Here is a 25429-nt window from a genome sequence, read left to right on the forward strand (position 1 = left end):
TAATTTATTTAATGCATTTTAGTAAACTGCACACAGCTACATGAGGGGATTTACTAACTTAAGCTTTTACTTACTTACTTATACACTATAATATAAAGCTTAGAATAAATTTAAAAGTCAAAAAATACAAAATAAAAATAAATATTGGTCGCGCGCTGGAGTACCGATCTACCGATCCAGAGGCCGTGAGTTCAAGTTTCACCCAAGGCAGTAATTTTTCCACTTTTACATTTATTCTAAGCTTAATAGCCTAGCTTAGCTTAGGGCTAAAAAGATAGAGGTAATTGTAGTGTACGTAAACATTATGAACGGAAATTACTACCAAAGGAAGGATCAGACTAATAAATAAATCTAAAATAAATACTTGTTACACTTCAAGTTAAATATACCGTTAAACGTGTTACTTATACATTTATACACGTTTAAAGAACTTTATTTCTCAATTTCAAAATTCACCGACATAAGAAAGTTTACATTTTAAAACCTTAGATTTAGTCTTAACTAAGCATACATTATTTTCCAAAAACTTATACGTAACTTATACTCGTACACTAAATTCATAGTACGATTCCATAAGGGCCTATTTTAGATAGTAATCCTCTGTATATATCAATTATGCTATATTGTTATTGTAAACAAAATGTAACTATATTTTTTTTTTGTGATTCATAGTTAAATGTATATGTTTGTAAGATGTAAACATTGTAATATTTTATAACGTCTTGTTTGGATGTAGGTATAATAAGCGTAATATTCTTGTCATATCGTGCTTAAATAAATACTTCATTTTGAAAATCTCAAAGTTGGTCGGTTATAATGTCAGGACGCAGCTATCTGCTAGAGTGAGAAATTAATATATAAACTGAAATACTTAGATGTCAAATACTAAAGAAAGTGAGCAGCCCTCTAGTGACCGGGGACTGAATCGAACCAGCGTATACAGCTTACGCGGTTAACGTCTTAACCACTAGACCGCTCGTCCACATACATATAAGTACCTAGTGTGACTACTTAAACATACAGATAAAAAACCGGCCAAGAGCAAGTCGGGCCATGCTCAGAGTAGGGTTCCGTAGTTACTCTTCCGTCACAATAAGCTAAACTGGAGCTTAAAGTATGGTAGATTGTTAACCAAGGGATGAACTGTGGGTGTACGTCTTTTTACTATGAAGGGGAAACTTTTTGCGATAACTCAAAAACAGCTAAACTGATCATATCCGCTATAGTTTTCATTTAATGTCTTTCTTAAGCTCTACTTTCAAGATTTTTTTCATATTTTTTGGACCTATGGTTCAAAAGTTAGAGGGGGAGATGGTTAAAAAAAAAGTGTCCCTTTTTTTTTTCTTTCGGAGCAATTATCTCCGAATATATTCACTTTGTCAAGAAATGTTTGTTGAAGACCCCTATTAGTTTTGAAAGACCGTTCCAACGATATCCCACACTGTAGGGTTGAAGCAAAAAAATGTTCACCCCCACTTTACGTGTAGGGGAGGTACCCTAAAAAAACTTAAATTTTTAGATTTTATTGTACGACTTTGTCGGATTTACTGATTTATATATCCATGCCAAATTTCCACGGAGACCACGGAGCAAAGCCTCGGACAGACAGACAGACAGACGGACATGGCGAAACTATAAGGGTTCCTAGTTGACTACGGAACCCTAAAAAACTAACAAAATAATTTGATTTGTTTCCTAGTTGTAGGTATAACTGCAAGCAAGACTGCCACTAAATATGTACTAGATTTAAGCGAAAGGTAAATAGTATTCAACTTGAATAATTCAAGTCAAATACCTTGTAAGGAAGGAAACCAAGTTAATAAATAGGTCTGAAACAGTACTTGTTACACTATAAGTTAATTATAAGTGTTACAGTAATTATGGCACATGTAAGATAAGATTATACGGCGCTGCACAACCTAATACTTCCGAGATCAACGATACGAAGTAACGGGTGTCATAATCTTCTATAGGAAGGAAGTTGACAGTCCGGGTGGATCAATTTTGTCTAGACAATCTTTGCTGTGGTTACAATCAATATCCAATCCTTATAAGTCCATGATGCTTTCGAAGTCGGAAGAGATCGAAAGCCCTGGTAATATGCCAAATTATGGAATTCACGGTGGAAGTCACGACCCTCAGCACTGAAGAGAACGAAGCAAGGAAGCTGTGGTTTGGTTATTTATCCTGGAAGTCCTTAGTATTAAACCATGGATATTTATTATTCGATTGAACAAAATCTGTTTTCTCTTGGCTGACTGAATTAATTTCGTTTTGATTTACAATAATTAGCCGGACACGTAATGTAACGTGTAATGTAACATTAACTTTATTAATTATATAAAATAAACTAGACTAAAATATTAGTATAGAACCGAAGTTATAAATAATGAAACAATAGATAAATAGTTTAATACAAAAAATTGCATGTATCAACTTAGGTATAAACCTGAATCTCATATTTAATATATAAAAATATATTTTAATTTTTCGTTGACTTGCGTGACATTTATATATGTACTACTGGTCTCCCGCGATACAGGCCTAGCATAGTGCGGGGACTCCTGTACCCCTAGTGTAAATAAATTCGATTTCGAAACGTGACGTACGCGTTTGCGTTTAGTCTCATTTTGTATGTGATTTAGAAAGAGAGCGCCAAGCGGGACGTTTTGGAAACTCAAAATCCTATACAAAATGATACTTAACGCAAACGCGTTCGTCACGTTATGATGTCGATTAAATTTACACTAGGGGTACGGGAAACTCTGTTGTCAATCTAGTTATACACCAACTCCTAAAAACAACCGCTGTATACTTTTTCTGTGTCCTTTCTTGCGCAATAAACATATTTTCTTGATATGTTGTAACCTCAATTTTATACATACTTTGGCTGATGGTAAAAAAACTGTTAAATTGTCTGTGGTTTGAGGCATTTTGTAACCGCGAGCCAAATGAGAATGAAATTAACGAGAGAGGTAAATGTCAACCAAATTCCTATTAATGAGAGTGACAAAATCACGTGACACACGAAACGTAAATCAAGATGTTTTAGTTGATAAATGATAACGATGCAATACTGGTAAATAGATAATCAATATACAATAGGCTTTTTGGATTAAAAATTATCAACGAACTGTTCTGTACTTTGCCAAACGAAAAAAAAAGGGAAATTGTTTTTTTTCTGACTTTTTTTTACCTTTTCCATTCCATTACTTGGATTATATTAACGGAGAAGTCTGAGAAATGTGAGTTTATGTATCTCAATCATTTTCTAAAGCCTTAATTATGAATCCGATAAAAAGAAAAACACTAAATTATAAATCTATTCAGATTTTTAATATAACTTTCATTTTCTACTTTCTTTAATTCACTAAAACATCGTTTATCCAAATTACTTAGATCATTAGTGGGAAGTGTAAATAAACAGAGAGCGTACGCTCTGATTCTTACCTTCTTTGAGAACACATTTGTGATCTTCAAGATGGTAATTATTATTATATCGCCATGATATCTCGGAAATATGGAACGGATATAGATATGGAAAACTTGGCATTATGGTCATGCTTTTGTCAAATGACCATTAGAAATTGCAAGACCACAAAACGCCGATATGTGTGCTCCGGCATTTTGCCACGGCGGCTAAATTGGGGAGCCTGGGTCCGCTTGGCAAAAAAAAAATGTACTACCATTTTAACCAGTTTTTACGAAAGCAGCTGTCAAGTGTCAACTGACCCTAGACAGAGGGGAAACAAGGCGCTATTGGGATTAGGAAAATACCGACTTCTATGAGAAATTGAATGCCATAATTCTATGACCCCCTAAAATACTTATGATTACCCTCGTCTAGGATTACGTCTATTCAAAGCTCCAGGTTGTCTAAAAGTTAAGTTACCTGGTATGACAGATATGTTTCTAAGTACTTTAGGGTTTGTAACTACTAAAGGTTTGCAACTTTGTATATAATTTCAAGTTCTTCAGGATGGTCGTAATTATCTTCATTTATGAGAACATTTTTTGCTTTTGAATAACTTATGTCAAAAAAGCGGAGTTTTGAGTATTATTTACTGCATTTGACGATTCCTAATTGTGCAATTCAGCGTTATAACTCTATGGTATTATGATCTTCTTTATCTTAACTTAATACAAACAAAGATCGCCTTGTACTATAATGATAATGTCATTATTGTCGGTGACAGCGAAAACATTCACGTGACGATCGCGTTTTCTTTTGCTAATAAGTTTTTTTGTTTCACTTGAATAAACTTTGATATCATTCATTAATTCCAATCTTAGTATGGCATCTGTTTTTGCATTCGGAATGGAATACTAATCTCTATTGAATTTAAGGTTAACTTTTACTTTTAATAGTTTGATTAATGTGTAGCACTTCTGAATTTTTTCTCTCTATGATATCGTTCAGAATTTTAACTTTTCGCATTGGCATTAGAATCTGCGTTAAATTTGGGATTATCATTAATATTTGTTATTTGATTAATTACCTCTCTGTCGCCGCAATTTCGTGGTCCTTATTAAAGAACTCCGTAATTTCAACTTTCAGTCCAGTGAAAGTGTTCACGGGTATCTTTACAGTTCGCACTTCACTCCACAACACAGCACTGCACTATCACAGATTATGAAATTCCGATTGTCACAATGGGTAAATAGATCGAAAATGCGCGGGATTCGGCGCGACCGGTCGACGGCGGCGCGCATGCGTCAGTGAGCGGAGCGGTGGAATGCAATCTCCCTCGCTCTCTCGAACACGCTAAGGGGCATTATTCTCGCTCTAACTGTGTAGCATTGGTATTAGATTGTTTTGTGTCGTTTCAACTTACGCGCAACTAAAAGAAGTGAAATGATTGGCAATAAAAAGAAACATAACCTCAATTTAAAAAAAATTAAGTAAGTATTTAATTAGTTATGTTAACTTATAACGAGTACATAATATCAGAGCCCCAAGTGTAAATTTATTCGACGGCGTCGTCATACAAAATGACACTTAACGCAAACACATTTCGCCATCGAAAAAATTTACACTAGGGGTACAGGATAACTCTTGAACTTCAAAACATGTTTGTACACAATGCCGTAACTATAGATTATCCTTTTAGGCCTGCGGCAAATTCAGATCAGGTAGGTAGCCTACCCACAAATTTTAATACTGAAACGTATTTTATCTTTTGTGATCGAGGCCTCTAAATACTGCTGGGGACCGTTGCATAACGGTTATTGTTAAGTCCCAGATATATCAATTAATAATAAATTTATTTACATTATTGGCCATTTCTATTGCCCACAACGGCCACAACCCACAAACACAAAGCATATGAACACGACGCAAACTCCCTACTACATTGAAATTATATCTCTAGGTACAGAATATATCCCCTGGTTTCACCGCAGCGTCTCCTTTGCTCCCATGAATGACTGCGCTATGCAGTTGTGCCCAATAACTCCCTGGGTTTTTTTGTCCATTTTTTGCTATTCGGTCCCTGGGTTAGTAAATCTCGTTGTTGACAAGCCGTTGGGAAATACGATTAAATATGATTTAACGATGTAACATTCCAATTATAGTTAACATTTCCGTTATTACCCAATTTCAACAATTGTTGAAAATAAAGAAACAATTAAATTTTCTATTTTCACAGAAATTGTAAATTTTGTTGTGTGGCAATAAAGATTTTTTTATTTATTTATTTAAATATGATTTCAAAGTTCAGGTCAACCATGTTACTAATGATCTTAAGACGCAATGTTAAGGTAATATTGATAATATCTTAGAAAAAACAAAGCATCACCAACAAAATCAAGTCACGTTCTGAACCGATATAGCAATTAGCAATTGAGTCATACGTCGATTTCAACGGTTAATGAGTGATGATAAAAACACTCTAAATATAAAAATCCTAAGTCCTATACAATTGCCTGGTACATGTGATTTTTTGGTTCTGGAGTAACGCTGATGGTAATCTATGACATGTGCGAGGATGTTGCGTTTGCGCATGTGGCCATGGAACATCGAAGAACTTATATGTTCATACGTGAACCTTATTGCAATGAGCTAGGGACTATAATCCAGTTGAATATTTTGTTTGTACAAAACAATGCGAGCTAAGTTAAGAATGACTTAGTTTCCGTTGAAGATCCTTATAATTAAACAGATATTTCAGCTTCAAAGAGTCTTGGACTTGAAAACAATGAACAATAACAATAAGATAAGGTTAGATCAAAATTAACAGTAGATGATGTTAAATGCTGAAAAAAAAAACTAAATGGTTAACAAGTTAAATAATTTAAGCAAGTTACGCATTGTTTGAAAATAAAGTAGGAAAAAAGTAGGAGCATCAGCAGTAGCTATAAAAGCAACAAAGAAAATAAAAAAATGAATAACGTAATCATTAAATATCTAGTCATTCATTTCACACGAGTCCAGCAGATGGCCAGAAATCACAAAAGAAATTTCATAACCATTAATTATCATAAAAAGCTTTGATTAAAAGATATGAAAAGAATGGAATTACAAATTAAATGACAGTGCAATACTTCAATATAATAAGGAAGTTGTCTATCAGAAGTCAAACGGTTCAAAAGAATCGGAGAGCCTACTGCGATCATCGAAAATCTAAATTTTGTTTTTGTCTCTCTATCACTTGTATATACGAGCGATAGAGAAGTATATAGGCGAAAAAACGAACTTATTCTGGACAGTGATAAAGCCACAAAAGCTGTCAAAGAGGAAGTGACAATACACGATTCTCGAGTTGTCCATAAAAGTACTGTTATTTATCAGTTTGCTTTGGAAATGATGTCTCGTTTACGCAACAAGCAACGGTAGTAACGGTTACAGAAGAATGATGTTGTAAAGATGGAGGGGTGTGATAAAATGACGTTCACAAAATTGTTTATTATTCTCGTAAACAAGAGGAATTAAAAAAAACTTTTTTGCCAAAAGTTGAAGCAGTGAAAGATGAAATTCATCATTGACGGTTTGAAAATGAAGCAAACATAGTTTTATAAGTATACCCATAATTCGGACTACCATATTCCATTCGGGTGACCATAAATAAACCAGTCTGTTACTCCAGACGTGCGTAGCGGTTGCATTACTTGAAATTCATTGATCAAAATTGTATTGAGCGGAAAAGAGGTTATCAAGGTTGCCAGTTAGTAAGATGTTATTATTATTACAGTAGAACCCGCATGATACGATCACAGTTTACCGATTCAAAATTTACCTAATTAAACTAAATATATTCTCATCGGTTGAATCAAACCATGTAAAATGTAAAACTAAACTTGAAACTGACTTCATTATTTTGTGTATAAAATTATGTTTAATTGTGACGCAGTCATTTTTCACGCAGAAAACACTGACATAATCATCATGCAACTACTTAAGTATGGAAGGTAGAGGCCAGGAAGAAAATCTCCATATACCAAGAAGTGTCCGTCAACGAACTATAAATAGGTGGCGCTACAATACCTAGAATACTTGAGAAAAAAATCTAATCATAGACAGCGCACTTCACTCCGTCAATAACACCCAGGTTCTTAGCTACTCCAGCGCTACTCTGGAGAGATTTGGAACTATTATTTATAACTTATAACTGACAGCTGGACACTTTTGCAACAATTCTGCCCAAGGAGTTTCTGTTCCTTGCCTCTACCTTCCATATACTTAAGGATTAGTGTAGCATTTAACTAGGAATGTCGGCGAATACATTTGCTTTCATCGATCTGCCTTATTATACATACATACATCATGATATGCCCAGTCAAATCTTAGGCAAATTGTGAAATGGCTGTGTTTCATGATAGGTATACCTAGGACTCACGATCTGGCGGATTTTACAATCGGCCGCCGGCGCCGCCATAACTATCATTTTTATATGATAGCTACCTTTTTGCCCTTAGCAGTAGGGTATCGATAAAGGCATGGCAACTATAACTAAGTATACTCATATCGTATGTTAACATTTCTTATTATTTCAATTCCTACGAAGGCATAGGTGTTTACAATGGAGCTGTATAAGGTTCGGTTCGCTTATTGTTGAGGAGAGGGGGGATAGTTGAACTAGTTGGAGCATACATTATTTACACAAAACAGCATGAAAATCGAAATATACGAGTCAAATCTTGTCAGTAGCAAAAGGCGGCAAATTTGAAAAATCGCGGGTTAGCAACACTGTTTTCGAATAATTCCGAAATCGCGTGTCATCTGCACTGTCATCTGTGTTTTATCTATGGAATGTCTATAGTGGATGACAGCCATCATGTTTATTTACATTCTGAATCGTTGCTATTTCAAGAGAAATTTCTGCTGTCACCATTAAATACCAATATATTAAATAAGCTTGTGCATGAACTTAAGCAAAGTCGAGGTGCCTACAATATACAATACAATCACGCTCGTTGAACGTACATATTTGTATAATGTGGGGTTATGATAATTACATGCTTTGGTTCCACGTACATTGCTGCTTTTCTTAGCGCAATACCAACGCAATACTGCTTTTTGAGTGTTGCCCTACTTCACTTTGTTGTACATTGCTACTGGCATACTTTGCTTGACAGTCTTCATAAACTAATAAACTGAGCGTATCGTCGTTGCACAAATTGCAGGTTGTCCATGTGTACCCAGTCTCCTCTTATTGTTCACCGTCCTTCGATCGAACGTGAGGTTAATTAGCTGTTAGATTGTATGTTTTGATTGGAGCTGAACACATTCGCATTTCGCACACTCACCTATTTCGCAGAATAGCACACACCTATTGTACGATTCGTCACTAAGGTCAGGCAGATACCTAACTGCTCGATTTAAGCGGCACTTTTATGTTTTATGGGTCCTCTACTCGATGGCTCAGTGCTGGATCAGCCAGATGGCCATGCGATGGTGATGGCTCCTCTAGGTACATTATGGCCCAGCGCTGGACCAGCGAGATGGCCATGCGATAGTTGAAACGCAACTACTCGATATAGTTCTGGAATGGGCCACGTGTAGATGTGTACTGCCATCGCTAGTCCACTACTTTTGATGTGCGGACGAAAAACCGACTTCGTGGCCATTCCATCGCCATCCCGCCGCGCCATAAGCCATCCGACACCAAAGCGCTCTTCACACGCTGGGCCTATCTTAGTGGGCTAGTATGATGGCCCATCGTGTCCATCAATATTATTAAGTTTAATAAAAGCTTGTAAAAATGGGTGAAAAGTGAGTCGGACCTAAGAAGTGGTAACTAATGGCTAAGTGAGCCAAAAAACAAGGCCGAAGGCTGAGCCCCACGAGCTGAATATCCGGACCGATCGGACCACCCGATTTAATAGCGTTCCCGTGCGAAGCTGAAGGCCAAGCTGCAGGAAAGCAGAGCCTAGAATGTAACCAATGCCAGAGCGTGAACCGTATAAGGCTCCGTATAAGGGTGAAGGTCCGGAGCGTTCAATCGCGGCGCGCCACCATGCAAAGACTAAATTGTAGGAGAACAGAGTTTGGAATTGAAGCAATGTGATCTCGCCTGCTGCTCGGCCTTAGTTCTTGCTCGAAAGTGCGACTTGCTGGGATGCTTTGGGTATCGGACCCTATGTAGGGCTTTACATCCGGCTTATGCGAATGCAAAGTTCTGGATAGGGGCCCCGCTGTTTTCTTTTTATAGCATTTTGACAATTAGATCATATGTATCACGGCTTTGCAGCAACTCCGCATATTTTGGGCGCCCGCCGTAGAGGAGCGCGTCCTTTGGCCTCCTACGGGCTCAAAGCTGATCATCATTAGGCATTAGCTGTAAGGTGCAATTTGTTATTTGAAATAATAATTAGTAAATAAATCATCCTTCCTTGCTTTTCACTAATGTGTTTTTAAACACATTATCTTCTTTTATTCGTTTCCAAGCTCTGCTGTTTCCTGCAGCTTAGCCATGCACAAAAGGTTTGAGACACTCTGCATCTTCGGTTTTATGCTAAACTCTGCTCTAGGTCTATGCGTAAGCCTAAAAAATCTTTAAATTTGGTATCGTCCTAAAGAAAAATAAACAGGATAATAACAAATAATAATAATTGATCAATATTGTTACTGACTTACGAAAAAAAATACATTGTAAATAAAATGTGGTAGTACAGGATCCGCGGAGTGCGAGTTCTACTTGAACTTGGCCGGTTCCGCATGCCGAAATCGCATGGTCAGGGTCGGAGCGCGGGGCCCCCCTTAGGCGCGGGGCCCTTAGCATATGCTTTTTCTGTTGTTCGGTTAATCCGCCACTGCTTGGTGCCCAGAACTCTACGAGTCTCGTAATCGTAACGTTTTTACGATACGCTTACGCTTATACGCTCCGTGTGCTGAGGGCCTAAGAATCATCTGCCAAAAAGCCGTTTCTATCGAAGTCACGTTCTCATTTTAAAACGACAAATTGGAACGATTTCCTCTCTAGATCTGGACAGCCATTTTTTGGAGACCCTCTGTAATCTCTGAGGAAAGTGAACCCTTAATTCGGTAAAGTTTAAAATACCTATTGAACATAACCATTGCCCCTCTTTTTTTCTTCTTATCCAAAATCATTGCTATTATTGAGCGCCGTGGAGGTTTGAACTCACGACCTTTCCTGTTTTCTGTCGATTTGAGGGTTAAGCACATTCCAAAATTGTATTTTTTTTTTTCAATCTGCAAATTGTTATTAGCATCTACGTAAAAGTAGGACACGAGGGCGGACTAGTGAGTTGAGTCAGTGCCCGTGTCATAATCATAACACGTGATATTTGTCCAGCTTTGTAGATTTAACAGAAAATCGATACCAGAAGTGCAAGCAAATCTGTGTTTACATAATGACATAGAACATCAAAGACCACCAGTTAGTAGTGTGTCCACCGTTTAGTAAAAATTTCACATACATAAAAGTCTCAGAACAAATTATCTAAATCGTTAACTTTTGTAATGTGCACAGTAAAGACGTCGATTTTCCCGAATGTTTTTGTCCCGCAAACTTTGTAGACTACATTCATATTCTCATCGAAATTTGATGTATGGTGGCATTTCGCCGCTAGAGTTGTGCCCGCTCGGTCTTTAAAAAGAGCTCTCCGATCTCGGTTAATCGGTCAAAGGAACTAGTTCGCTCTTTTATTTCCTTCAGTTCAGGAGCAAATCTCGAGATCTGAAGGAGCTAGCTAAATCGAACCGGTCCGTGGCTGCCGCTATCCAATTTGCGAGAGGGACACCGCTATAGATTATTTGTTATTAGTTTTCGACATACCGACTACTGAACTAAAGGACCGAGACCGATTAAGAGCGCTTAAGATGAATTAGTTCCTTTCGGTCTGTAGTGGGATTTCATTCCTTTTAGTTCCTCGGTCCTGACCGACTCAAGCCTATTCGCCGCTCGGTCGCTTGTAAAAACCGTTCTTCAAAAACAATTCACAGTCATCAACCAACAAAATGTTGCATTGTCATTGAAATGGCACCCGCTCGGCAAATTCCAACCGTGTTCGAGAACTAGGTTTGTTAACAAATAGATCGTCTTTCTGATTGATACCACTCACGGTATGACATATTGGTATCAGTTAGGAAATCTGGAAAACACAACCCTCTTACACCAATTTATGTGTGCGCAAGATGCAATGGTAGAGTGGGATAATATTGTTTACAGTAAATATGGTGCTACTTTCACTAGTGCGGGAATGAGCACTTTCCGTGCCTATGTCGAAAATTTAAAGGACATATGGCCATATTGTACTGTAAAACATTGCACGATACACGTGCGAATAGTTAATTCGCAACTCGTGTCGATTTAAAGCACTCCCTTCGGTCGTGTTTCAATTTATCACCACTCGTTGCGAATTTCCTATTGTCTGCACTGGTGTCGTAAATAACTATTACAGTACATATGGTGCTACTTTCCCGCACTAGTGCGGAAATGAGCACTTTCCGTGTATATGTCGAAACTTTAAAGAGCGTTGTACTATACATGTGCGAATAGGCAATTCGCAACTCGTGTTGGTTTTAACACTACTTTCGGCCGTGTTTTAATTTATCGTCAATTTCGAAAAGTTTCGAATTTCCTTCTTTCCACACTTGTATCGTAAATAACTATTTCACCACACCACCTCGTAACGGCTTTCCTGAAACAAATAACTATTGGTTGTTAGTACATGATTTAGTTTAATTAATAATTTCAAAATTATATTTGTATATTCATTAAAATAGAGTTGATTTTCTTAATATTGCTAGGAATTTTTTTTTTTGTATTTCAAATCCTGGGTCGTGGGTTCAAATCCTGGCTCGTACCAATGAATTTTTCGGAACTTATGTACGAAATATCATTTGATATCTATTTACCACTAGCTTTTCGGTGAAGGAAAACATCGCGAGGAAACCTGCATGCATCTGCGAAGAAATTCAAAGGTGTATGTCAAGTCCCCAATCCGCATTGGGCTAGCGTGGGGACTATAGCCCGAGCCCTCTCGCGCATGAGAGGAGGCCTGTGCCCAGCAGTGGGACGTATATAGGCTGAATTATTATTATTTTTATTTCAAATTTATTTTATTGTTTAAGAATGTAAATACCTAACCTAAATCAGAGATAATGTAGGTATCGTAACCAAAATCAGAAACGGAACGTTACGGTCAAAGGTTATCTGTAAGGCATCGCTTTTTAGCGATAACACTGCCAGTTGCCTATCTTGAATCCATTGATTTTATTTGCTATTTCTTTTACTGAGGTGTGCATTAAATAGAATTTATCTAAACTGAAATAGATGCAATATACGAAATAAATAACGGCCCGATTCGAAGATTAGATACGTCAAAAATATCCTAAAGATACGATTTATAAACCACCATCACCTTACATTATAAACAAAGTGTGTCTTACGCAATAAATAATTTTTGATATTTTTTTTTGATAAATAAATATATGCGATATAAATTGGATATGTTAGTGTCAAAAATGACGTTTTTGTTTGAAGAGACTTTACTTTTGACACTGACTGACATATCTAATCCATATCGTATCTTTAGCAAATGTTTGACGTATCCTAACTAAAGTTCCAATCGGGCTGATAGAGTTTGTTCGGAAAGAGAAGAGTCGTGGAATATATGTATTGGGCCCCATACATTCCACGACTCTTCTCTTTCCGCACAGACTCTAGTGACTCCAAGACGTTCAGTGCCCAGGGGGCCTAGCCAAAATGACTGTCGTACATCGAAAAAAAACAGACGATAAGAAAAATTTTTTATCGCAATGACAGATGCTACGAAAAGTCACATGACTACTTCCATACGTTATGTTTCATTGGTGATTTCTACCAATTATTGTCATCTTGGCTTGGACCGAATTGGCATCTTCTGCATTTATTCTATCTATATTTAGGTACACTTTTAAGTACTATTGTAGGAACAGTTTAAGAGCAATCTCAGTAGACGTTTTAAAATGATAGCGTAACTGAGTTTGTATGGAGAACCGAGCTTGCTAAAAAGGTTCAAGAAAGCGAACGAATAACATAAATAATTAATTACATTCGGACAAAAGTATCAATTAAAGTGTCGGGGGTTAACCCTCAATTTGGCTCGGTGCGGGCCCTTCGTAACGAAGAATTATTCAATTGTACAGAGTGAATGCCCTCTTAACATTCTTAAGCTGCAGTTGTATCGCATATTTCTTGATACTTATTTTGACCCAGAAGCTGCATTTAAAAGTAAATAAAAAGATTTGTGTTGATTTGACAACCAATAAGGGCGAGCGAGTACTCTGCAAGAAATGTAAAATAAATATTAAATTAAAAGCAATCTCAGTAGTTCGAATTACGCTCTTGATCAATCTAATGAATTGTATTTGTTCGTTCTACTTAAGAGTATAACAACCCCCACTAAAAATCCACCCCCATACAAATGAAGTTTATTCTTATTTTAAAACGTCATGCTGAAATAACATGAAACTTGGCATAAACATCTAGATGTTTAAACATAAACAAAAAAGCATTAACATCATCGCGAAGCGTCTGGTTGACGTCACTGGTGACCGAAGAGCTGGCGGCTTCCTCGCACAACGTCTCGGCATTGCGATACGAGGAAATGCCGGCGGCATCCTTGGTACAATGCCTCAAGGGCCTATTTTAGATTTAAGCTAGGTATTCATTTAGTTTAGTATTTGTACAGTTACTGTAATACCTCTGTATATATATATATATATATATATATATATATATATTATGTAAATAAATACATATTCCACGATCTGGTTGCTAAATATCAGAATATCAAATATAATAAATGCATTGCGGTGTTCAAGGAAGCGCTGGTAGCCTAGCGGTAAGAGCATGCGACTTGCAATACGGAGGTCGCGGGTTCAAACCCCCGCTCATAACAACGAGTTTTTCGGAACTCATGTACGAAATATCATTTGATATTCACCAGTAGCTTTTCGGTGAAGGAAAACATCGTGAGGAAACCGGGACTAATCCCAATAAAGCCTAGTTTATCCCCTGGGTTGAAAGGTCAGATGGCAGTCGCTTTCGTAAAAACTAGTGCCTACGCCAATTCTCGGGATTAGTTGCCAAGCGGACCTCAGGCTCCCATGAGCCGTGGTAAAATGTCGGGACAACGCGAGGAAGAAGAAGCATAGCGGCGTTCACGTCACTCTCTTCGAATGCGAGTCTTCTCTTCTTCTTTCTTGGATACAGAACTGCCTAACAGCAGTCTTAAGTGAAAATCTCTCGCCATTGAACTAAACAGTCCATACTTCAAGTCCGAGTCTCCACTGCCTCTTGTACGTGCTTATCACGACGGTATAGTAAAAGATAGATAACATTGAGACAAGTTACAAAATTATGAAATCTTTGTACCTAACATAAGAGTTTAACTCGCTAAACAAGATTTAATTGTTTTTAGGGTTCCGCACCCAAAGGGTCAAACGGGACCCTATTACTGAGACTTCGCTGTCCGTCCGTCCGTCTGTCACAAGGGCTGTATCTCATGAACCGTGATTGCTAGACAGTTACAATTTTCACAGATGATGTATTTCTGTTGCCGCTATAACAACAAATACTAAAAACAGAATAAAAAAAATATTTAAGGGGGGCTCCCATACAACAAACATTTTTTTTTTGCCGTTTTTATAAATAATGGTACGGAACCCTTAGTGCGCGAGTCCGACTCGCACTTGCCCGGTTTTTTTACTACACACTACTATTTTCTATGATTGTTATTAAACATAAATTCTCGTAGATTCACAAGGGGTCGTCCATTAATTACATCACACAAAATTTCGATTTTTTTAGACCCCCCCCCCCTTTGTCACACTTTTTTATAGGAAAAACATAGGTCCTTAATAGGTAACTACGTCATACTTGGCATGACAACCTGTTGATGTGACGTAATATGTGGATGAACCCCAAGAAGAACCAATTTAGATGTCGCAATAGGCAAGGAGTCGGAGAAACGTGATAAAGTACCGTTAGTCGGTCCGATGATTAAAACTACATGATTCAGTTGTGTGAGTTGTGAAATATTAGTTTTCCGGAAAAACAGGATGACGGCCCGATTCGAAGAATGATTAAGACACGTATAAGATCTTGGAAAGATCTTTAAAAGGCGACATGTTGTTTATTTCGATTGTGATCCCAATAAGATCTATCTACGATATTTCTGACGTCGAAGAGACATTAGTTGCCCGAATGGAGCTGGGGCCTTATTCGACATGCACAACTGTCAAATTTCGCGTCCACATCAAATCAACACTTGATTCTATCGCATGTTGATTGTATCAAGTGTTGATTCTATCAACTGTGGATATTATCATTTGGAACAATCAAAACTCATTCATAGAAAAAATAATCAAACTAAAATCAACTTTGTTTATTACTACTATACAGTTTGTAATGGCTCTGAACTCGAAGTGGATCGGTTTGATTTGATTGTCACCTGACTGTGGATTGCTAATGTCAAATTTTGACAAGTGTTGATTTTATTGCTAGACTTTATTGTCTATGGGCTTGGGCACCATCTTGGATTTTTTGACGTACGACAGGGAATACCCTTCCTTTCATACAATATATGGCATAGAGTAAGGCGTCTTTTTTTTAAAAACATAACTTTACAAGAATCAGCGACATCTTGTATCCGATAGTATAAGTAATGCGCTATGAATAATGCGGCGGCGAGTAGTGAAACTATACCTGACAATGTCAATCAATTAAAAAGTGACCACACAGTTGATGGTCGATAAAGGCGATTATTAATTGAATTTTAACGACAATAAAGCACTATTGACATGCGATCTTTTTGTTGAACCCACACCTACACGTCGAATAATGCTCGCTCCACATATTCTCCTAGAAACGCTCAAAATTGTAAAAAAAATTGATGCAATTTACTCCGCACCCAGTCTCAACTTGCTTCTAAACCACGTTCACGAACCAAGTTGTAACCTAACACATCTGTAAATATAAGGCATATGATTTAGAGATAAAGTCCGTTTTTTTTAAATTACGAGATGATTCATGAATAACCTTTATTTCTATAAAAATAATACTACATTTGTCAAAAAAAAATTCTGTATTGCGCTATTACATAATGCATAAAATTGATATAAAGATAGGTACCATAGTAGCTCGCTCACTTGGTCTATCAACAACTATTTTAATGCTCTTTGTACTCGTATACGCGACCCCATTGTATGTACAGTCGCCATCAGATATATCGGAACGCATGTATGAGATCTCAAATTATTAAGATAAGACCTACTGTCCTGTCTATATTACTTACCAAGACCTAAGTACCTATTATTTATATGTACCTACACAAAGAGAATTCCTATGTTAAAAGGAGATTAAATACATATTTTGTTATTCAACTACAAATAAAATAAAATTTATCTTTTTCAGTTAACACATTTTTTTACCGATTTCTTTAATAAAATAAAACATTAAAGTATTATGTGACTATATTTCATTGTCTTCGGTGTAGATTATTTACTGATGTTCCAATTTCCTGTATCAGTTTGGTACCAGGAAATATAAAAACTACACCTCTTCAAAAACTTTGCTGGTAGTTCGACATCTGTAAGTTTAAATATTAAACATGATAAAAACACTTAAGTCAAAAACGTATACATAAAATATTTGCCCTATATTCTGGTCGCTCGGTAGGGTGCCCAGAAGGCTGGGTGCATTTCCGCGCTGGTTAACAATGCTGATCCTCTGGTCACCAGAAGCCTAAATAAGGCGCTCTCATAGAGCCACGCTAGTGCCCTACAGTTTCAAATTCAACCCCAAGTGCCACAAATATGTAGTTAAGGGTTTAAATTCTGGATCAAGAACATGGAATACTATTCGCTAGTAAGGCCATAGGTATTAGAAAAAAATAATAGTAGGAGACGGCCGTGGTCATGGTAGGTGGTACAGGTGGGCCAGGCAAGCTCTGAAATTATGCACCTATTTTACTATAACTTTGTTCACCTGTGTATATTTACTGTTTCCATGATAATCATTTTTAATATGTAGCCCGTGTAATCGGGCTGTATAATTGGTCTCATATTTTTTAACACAAAATCATAATTTTAATTCAATAATTAATGGTGTTTTACATATTAATCATTAATGTTTAATGTACCTATTTTGCAAAATTTTCTTGCATATAATAATATTGTTTACTTCAATTGACGTGTTTATTATTTTCGTTACTATGTCAACGTTAATACTTAAAAAATTATAACGTGAAGGTTGAGTCCGCAGTACAGTTACAGTTTACGTACATAGTGGCATTAGCCCAGTCGGATTAGGACCAAACTCGAAATGTCTGAACAGTCATGAAATTTGGTATGTATATACGCCCCTTAAAGACCCCTTTTTCATGCCCACACCATTTGACATTTGGGGACCTCGAGGAACCGCAGCCATCTTGGAAAATGTGGACCATCCAGGAGAAATTCGCGTTTTACTCTAAATCTACGTTCTTTATTCAATAATCGTGTAAGGCAACATTCAAGCTTATAAAATTCTACATAAAATAGTTTTAGACATCTTTGCGAAAAAAAATGATCTTGCTGTAAAAAATACTTGCTAAACCCAGATTTAGCCCTTATACCCTTTCATGGGATATTCTCTTAATAGGAAACTTGGAACAATAAAAATTCCACTTTTAACTATACATTTGTACATAATCTACCCCAATATCAATATTTTACTTGACTGCAACTTAACCAGAAAGTAGGGTTATGGGTATAAGTACTGAGGATTCAGGACACCCTGTACCTTAGGATACTGGACGGATTTTTTAAATGACGTATTATTTAGCCCTAAACTTTTTTCTTCCGTTAATTTTAGTAACTTTGTATTGCATAGCACTTGTATACTAACTGTGGATCTACTGATGTCTGTTTTACTGTACTCCGCTCAATAGTTTAGGCGCTAGAAGAAAAAATATGATTTAATATTCGGAGTCCTCTCAAGGCGGCTGTATTGATTTTTCTTTAATAGAACAAGTAAAAGTAGGTTGTGAATGGCAAGAGAAATCTAACGATACGTCATTTAAAAAAATCCGTCCAGTATCCTAATACCTAGCTACTGGGTGTACTGAATCATCAGTACGTACACCCATAACCCTTCTTTCTGGTATAGTCACAGTAGAGTAAAATGTTAATATTGGGGTAGACCACGTACAAATGTATAGTTAAAAATAGAATTCATATTCCTCCGAGTTTCCTTTTAAGAGAATGTCTCCTGGAAGTGTATAAGCGTTAAACTTAGATTCAGCAAGTATTCTCTATAACAAGATGTATTGTTCTGCAAAGATATCGAGGACTTTTTTGTGTAGAATTTAATAAGTTTTAATGTTGACTGTTGTGTTGATGGTACACATTTTCCAAGATGGCTCGGATTCCTCGAGATCCCCAAATGTTAAATGGTTTGGGCATGAAAAAGGGGCCTTTAATTTATATACATAATAAATTTCATGACTGTTACAGAGATTTCGAGGTTGGTCCTAATCCGATTATGCTACATAGTGCGTCCGCAGCAAATTCGGTTCTCCATACAAATGTAGTTACGCTCTCATTTTAAAATGACTTGCTAGATTGCTCTGAAACTTTGTACTTATAATATGATATGGTATGTCTATGCCTATAATTAATTTAAAACATAAATGTGAAATGAGAGCCAGTTAAGTTCAATATTAAGAATATGAGTCGTTGTTGATTCGCCGACAACGGAATTGAGATCTATATGGGTCCCATGTTCTGTGCTGTGTAGAAAATCCTGAAATTATAAAAGATTTGTCTTGGCTAGTTTTTACGTATAGGCTACGTATCACCGAAACGTCACAAACACCACGAAGGTTCGGCTTGTACGGGCCGTCGTTTTTCCTATATTCTTACACGCTGCGGAGACCTGGACTATCCGAAAGACAGAGGAAAAGACGATAGACGCCCTAGAAATATGGTGCTGGAGGAAAATGCTGGGGATATCCTGGACCGAGTTTCGGACTAATGTCTCCATCCTTAAAGAACTCCGTATCAAGCAGCGCCTTTCGACTCTCGTAAAGACCCGCATACTCAGTTTTTTCGGTCACGTCTCGAGGAGGAACAACGACTCCATAGAGCGTCTAGTGGTGCAGGGTAGAGCAAACGGAAAAAGACCGCGCAAAAGGCCACCTATGCGATGGACTGACCAAATCAAATCTGCCATGAAGGGTCCCCTGAACGCATTTGCCAGAATGGCCCCCAACCGCGAAAAATGGCGAGAAATCGTACGGCAAGCAACATCTGCGCCTGATATCAGCAGTTGACCACGACGCTCTGCAAAGAGTACAACGACAAAGAAGAAGAAGACGTATCATATTTGTCTAAAATTTGGTTTGTTGGTACACACACAAGGGATAGTCTCTAGCTAGGTACGGGGTGCCACACTCGTCAGCGCGACGGCGATATTTTTTACCTTTTACCTAAAAATCTCAAATTTGTGTACGGGCTCAGCTCCTGTTTCGTCTTAAGCCTGAATTTAACAGATTCTGACTCACAGGGGGCTTTGAGCATGCTGTTGCGTTCGTTTTCAAATTTTGAAAAAAAGAACTAGCCTAACAACACAATAAATGCTTGTTTTTCCGCATTCTTCACTATATCTCCCTGTCTCACTACTATCTGACCTTCTAACCCAGAGGGGAAAATATACCTTATTGGGGCTACTCCATCTTCCTCATGATAATTATATATTTTACTTTACTGTAAAGCAATCGGTACATGTTACAAGATGCACATTGTTAAGAGCCGGGGTTAGAACCCACGACCATTGGTTTTAAAATGAAGCTTTGTATATAATTTGTATTTTTATAATAAATCTGTTTTCTTGTTGACATTTTGTGGTATTGTATTGCTTTATGTTAATTGTCAAGATAGTTCTTTCATCCTGGACAATTGTCACATGCGTCACATGTACGTTTTATGATAGATCTACATCGACGCAACTGCATGTCATTGTCAAAGAGCATATAATCACTACGTTTTAAGAGACGGGACTTCCATACTAGCGAGTGGAATCAGTTTGTTTCGCAAATCATTACCAAAATGTACGACAAAGAACCGTCAAAGAACCATAGTACCAACATAAGCGATTTAAATAGTGTAGTACGCTACACGCTTACGATTCTTATCGATATCGATAAAATGGGGAGGGTTGAAACATAGGCTCCTGTCTACAAATTTTGTACTCGAAATCAGGTTAGCATCGAGTCCACATTTAAGTTGTATGTTATATAGTGGATAGTTCTTAATTGGACTACTATCTGGTCGGGCTTAATGTGGACCCGAATTATTTTAATACAGTTTTTAAGTCGTGTTTTTTTATTTTATTAAATGCTTGATTTTCATAATTATGTGCACATACATGTCTGAATAAATGTAACTTTTCTATGGGAAAATGTATCAGGTCTTCGTTCCCAACAAATTTGGCCCACTGCATGCATCTGAAAACATACAGCCTTGGAAAAGCATGACTTTATCTACAGTTTATATTCCATGTGTTTGCTAATGAGATGATCAACTGATTATTTCGCGCTAATATGCATCTATAAATCATGTTTTTCGGCATCCAGTTATCAACAACCCTATATCAATGCTTTAACTTTTTATGTATTTATATGTCTGTTAATCATGAGAACGGGTCTGGCCTTGTTGGCAGCGACCCTGCCTATGAAGCCGATGGTCCCAGGTTCAAATCCTGGAACGGGCATTTATTAGTGTGATGAGCATGAATATTTGTTCCTGAGACATGGGTATTTTCTATGTATTTATAAATACTTATAAATTAGGTCTATGTACATATATATATACATTATTGCACAAACTGACTTAGTACTAAAGTATGAATGGCATGTGTTGTGGGTATATATATATATATATCGTTGTCTAAGTACCCACAACACATGCCATTCATACTTTAGTACTAAGTCAGTTTGTGTAATAATGTCCTATAATATTTTTTTATTTATCATAAAAACAGAGATTAATTTTCTTACATTTTAGGTTAATATATTAAATAATCACTAGATAAAAAAAATATGTTAACTAATGACCATTAATGCATAAGTAATAGATAATTTATGCATTATTAATCTTCGACGAATTAATTATGGTCATATTGCATGCTAGTTCTAAGGAAATTTCACATATTTAATTTAATTATTTACACTGATATACAAATAAAACTAGTTATCGATAGTTATAGTACATCCCTAGTTCACAACGAAAAATAATGTAAAATATCTAATTTTCGATGTGTTTATAGCCTGCTGACCCAAAATAAGGTCAAAAGTATCTAAAGCAATACTTACCAGTCTTCATCCAAGGGAAATTTCGCCATAAAATCCCTTTTTTCGTGATTTTCTCGAGTGGCTCGCTTGCCACATATTTCACACTTAGTAAACCGTTTTCTCGCTGGCATTGTAACAAACTCGCTCTTTGCTCTGATCACGGTTGACTATTTTCGATTTTTGCACTAAATAATAAAGAAATTACACGAAATACCCCGAACAAAACATTGAAGCCTTCAAAACAAACAAAGCAATTAGGCTGACAGTAGACTTGATGTAAACTTGACAGAATAAATAGCACTGACGTTTTCTTTTTCTTCGTTGGCAATGATTTGCGAAACAAATTCCATGCAAAACTTTTTTCTTCCTAGTTGCGTCAGCCTGATCGGAATTTGGCAGCTAACTCCATCTTGCGTCCAGTAGAAGAATCAAAATCGTACAGGTAAAACTACTCTCTGCCTTAGGATCCCCTTTTAAATGTCATAAATCCAAACATGGCAGCCATACCCATCGACAAAAAAGTCTACCGTTGATCTAATTTCATTTGACAGTTAACTAATACGTATTCGACACGCTTATATTTGACAACTAGAATCCTGACTAGAGCTGGGACTGCGTACCAAAAGTACGTCTCTGTTACTCGTACCAAAAGTACGTCTAAAATACCAGTTTTACGAGTATGACCCCCAATAGGCAGTTTACGTATTTGCCGTGCTTAGGCGTCTTACAAATAAGGATTATTTATACAAATATCGACTTATTATTTCGGTAAGGGTCGGAAATATGGTGACGTTTTGAGTGAAGGCTATGAATCTATTGTCATATTTTTGTTATATATTATTACATTATTTTTAGATACAACAGACACCCAGACGACCATCTGTTAACAAAATTTTATTTTACCTAAAGTAACGGTAAGAATGGAGGTACGAGGTGATAAAAGTTTCATATTTGTTTTATTTCAGAAATCAAAGTCCGTACTTTTAAATACTCGACAAGCTAAAAGTAGTCTATTACAAATAACCTGTTCCAAAAACTATTCCGGTACAACGCCCCGCCTCTAGTGTGGATATTGTTCACTGACAGGTGGTGATAATAGCAATTCGACAAGTCACAATATTTCTCACATCAAATGGAAATCAACACGAAACGTCACTTTTAGCATGTCGAATAAGGGCCCTGCTTCTGTCAATTATACGTCATACAAACGATATCTAAATGAGAACTTATCTAAACCAGAACTTATCGTTATCGTATTTCATTCTTCGAATCGGGCGGGCACTAAAGAAGCCAGCACAGAGGTGTCAGTGACACCATTCTAGTGTCTGAGATATTAAAATACGTACCTACTTACAATTATTATATAATTGAATGTAAATGATAAAAACAAGTGCGAATCGGACTCTTCCACCGAGGGTTCCGTACTTTTTAGTATTTGTTGTTATAGCGGCAACAGAAATACATCATCTGTGAAAATTTCAACTGTCTAGCTATCACGGTTCAAGAGATACAGCCTGGTGACAGACGGACGGACAGCGTAATAGCGTCCCGTTTTACCTTTGGGTACGGAACCCTAAAAAAGGACTTGATCAGAAATTAAATTTTTGATACAAGCTTTTATCGCTGACTGTGTTTTTCTTTCAACAGGCGACTAATACACACCGAGACAATTCTAGATAGCACACCCTAACACGATTAGGCTGCGTTGTTTTATCACAAAATCTTGGTCACCTCGTGAGTCCATAATATTGTATTTTCACTCGAACATACATAAATGCAAACATTGCAAGTTAAATACCACCATACCCATGCTGTTTTCGAGCAGTAAGGACCTTAGCATACACATGTGATGTCCGGTTAAATAGATTAAGATATATTTTTCTTGTTTAAAAAATGGGCGCATCTTGCCATCAAACGTTAAAGTTTGGCAAGATTTAATTGTAAAATTATTACTCCTACTACTACCACTCCGTTGGCTCAGCGACCCAAAATGAGACTTGGCCTCCGACACAAGACAGGCGCACTTTTCTCGGTCCTGTGCGACCTCTCGCCAATTGTCGACTCGAAGCTCGCGCAGATCCGCCTCCACTATGTCGCTCCAGCGATACCTAGGGCGTCCGATGCGTCCTCCTGCTAGGCGACCCAGGTACGTTATTTTTACGTTCCGATCTTCGTCCATTCTCTCAAGATAGCCCAACCAACGGAGTCTGTGACTGTATCGGTGTGTGTGTCTGTGAGACCTAGTGGCTGAAGTAAAATTATTAGTGTAAGTTAAATTATAGCAAAAAAAAAAAAGCTTGTAAAAAGAGTTCTAACTTATGTAACCTTTGATCGTACTTAATTAATGTGAGTAGTAAAACAAAACAACATTATAAACTTGAACGTACATAGTTCACGTTTCGGCCGGCTGTCGAAAAGTATGTCAGTCTTGATTCAGGTACCGTTAAGCCGGCTACATTTCGCTAATGTGGTTTCGCTTTCGTCATTTTTTGCGTACTACTTATGTAGCCTAACCACAGATCATGGTCACCACACGTTGGCGTTCGTGTACTAAGGTAGCTTAGGCGAACGAGCAGACGAATCACATGTAGTAAACAAATACCGTCACCCATGGACACCTGCAACACCAGCGCGGTTGTAAATGGCCGTTAAAATGGGAGTACCCTCTTTTATTGAAGGATTAGTGATTTGAAGAGTGAGTGAGGTCAATCTAAAGATATAGTTCTTTTAATCACTCACTCCTTAAAAGGAAGGTCGTCACGGCATGGTGAATTACAAAAACTACGAATATCCCATGACCCATGGCTATAATACATATATCATTTTTAATTTTTACAAGGAAATATTTTTCACGTAGAAGGATTTATTTATCCTTATACATTGCCTTGCCCTTAGTTCAACAAGACTTTTTAGAACTCCTTATCATTACTAGAAGGTGAGGCTTGTTTTACCTGTATGTTTAATGCTTCGGACCATTAAACATACAGGATCGGAATTTATTTTGACATGGAACTCGGGTTCCACATAAAAATAAAATAGTTTTTTTTATATAATCGCTTCTGTGGAATCCAGACGCATAATTCTTAAAAAACTACAAGGTCACCCCACCCATAAATCTCACACTCCACAGCTAGTCAAATAATCGGGGTTATGGAGGATATCGGTCGTGGGTTCAACACCCGCGTATATTTAGTGCTAGTAACGTTCTCATTCTAACGGGAATGCCGGATGCTGCCAACGGGTGCTTCCCTCATCTCGAGTGTACAAAATAAAATAATAGTTACTGTTTGTTCCACTAGTTCTACGTATAATCATCTGGAACATAGTACAAATGGAATAAATAGCATGGCATGGAAATGCGATCGTCATCTTCCTAGTGTTATTTCAGAATTTTGCCAACTTTGACTTACCCTCGCAAGGCTCATGGTCCTACCCGTAGTGCGGATGTACCTACCTAATTTGAACTATTTTCAATTGGAACAGAATTGCATTTCTTGTATTTCGTTTGATTTCAAAACAAATAAAATTTATTCATAATTCCTTTACTACTGATTACAAATTTAATTTATTTTTTGTATTGTAAGTTTATTCATCAGGTTATAGAGCGGACCTCATGCGCTACTCGGACATAAGTATTAACAAAGGCGCT

General features: G+C 37.1%; 1 protein-coding gene across 4 annotated transcripts in view; it reads right to left on the reverse strand.

Moving 5' to 3' along the window:
- LOC133522637 (uncharacterized) overlaps positions 1 to 25429 on the reverse strand; it is a 149730-nt gene that overhangs the window by 48427 nt on the left and 75874 nt on the right. The window contains exon 1 of one of the 4 annotated variants that reach the window (XM_061858017.1): positions 4500 to 4731. The exons of the other annotated variants lie outside the window; for them this stretch is intronic. The gene's annotated coding sequence lies outside the window, so the exon portion shown is untranslated. Of the gene's footprint in view, positions 1 to 4499; positions 4732 to 25429 lie in introns of those variants that run through there. 4 annotated transcript variants of the gene reach the window in all.

The sequence above is a fragment of the Cydia pomonella genome, chromosome 11 (assembly GCF_033807575.1).
Source record: "Cydia pomonella isolate Wapato2018A chromosome 11, ilCydPomo1, whole genome shotgun sequence".
Lineage (NCBI taxonomy): Eukaryota > Metazoa > Arthropoda > Insecta > Lepidoptera > Tortricidae > Cydia > Cydia pomonella.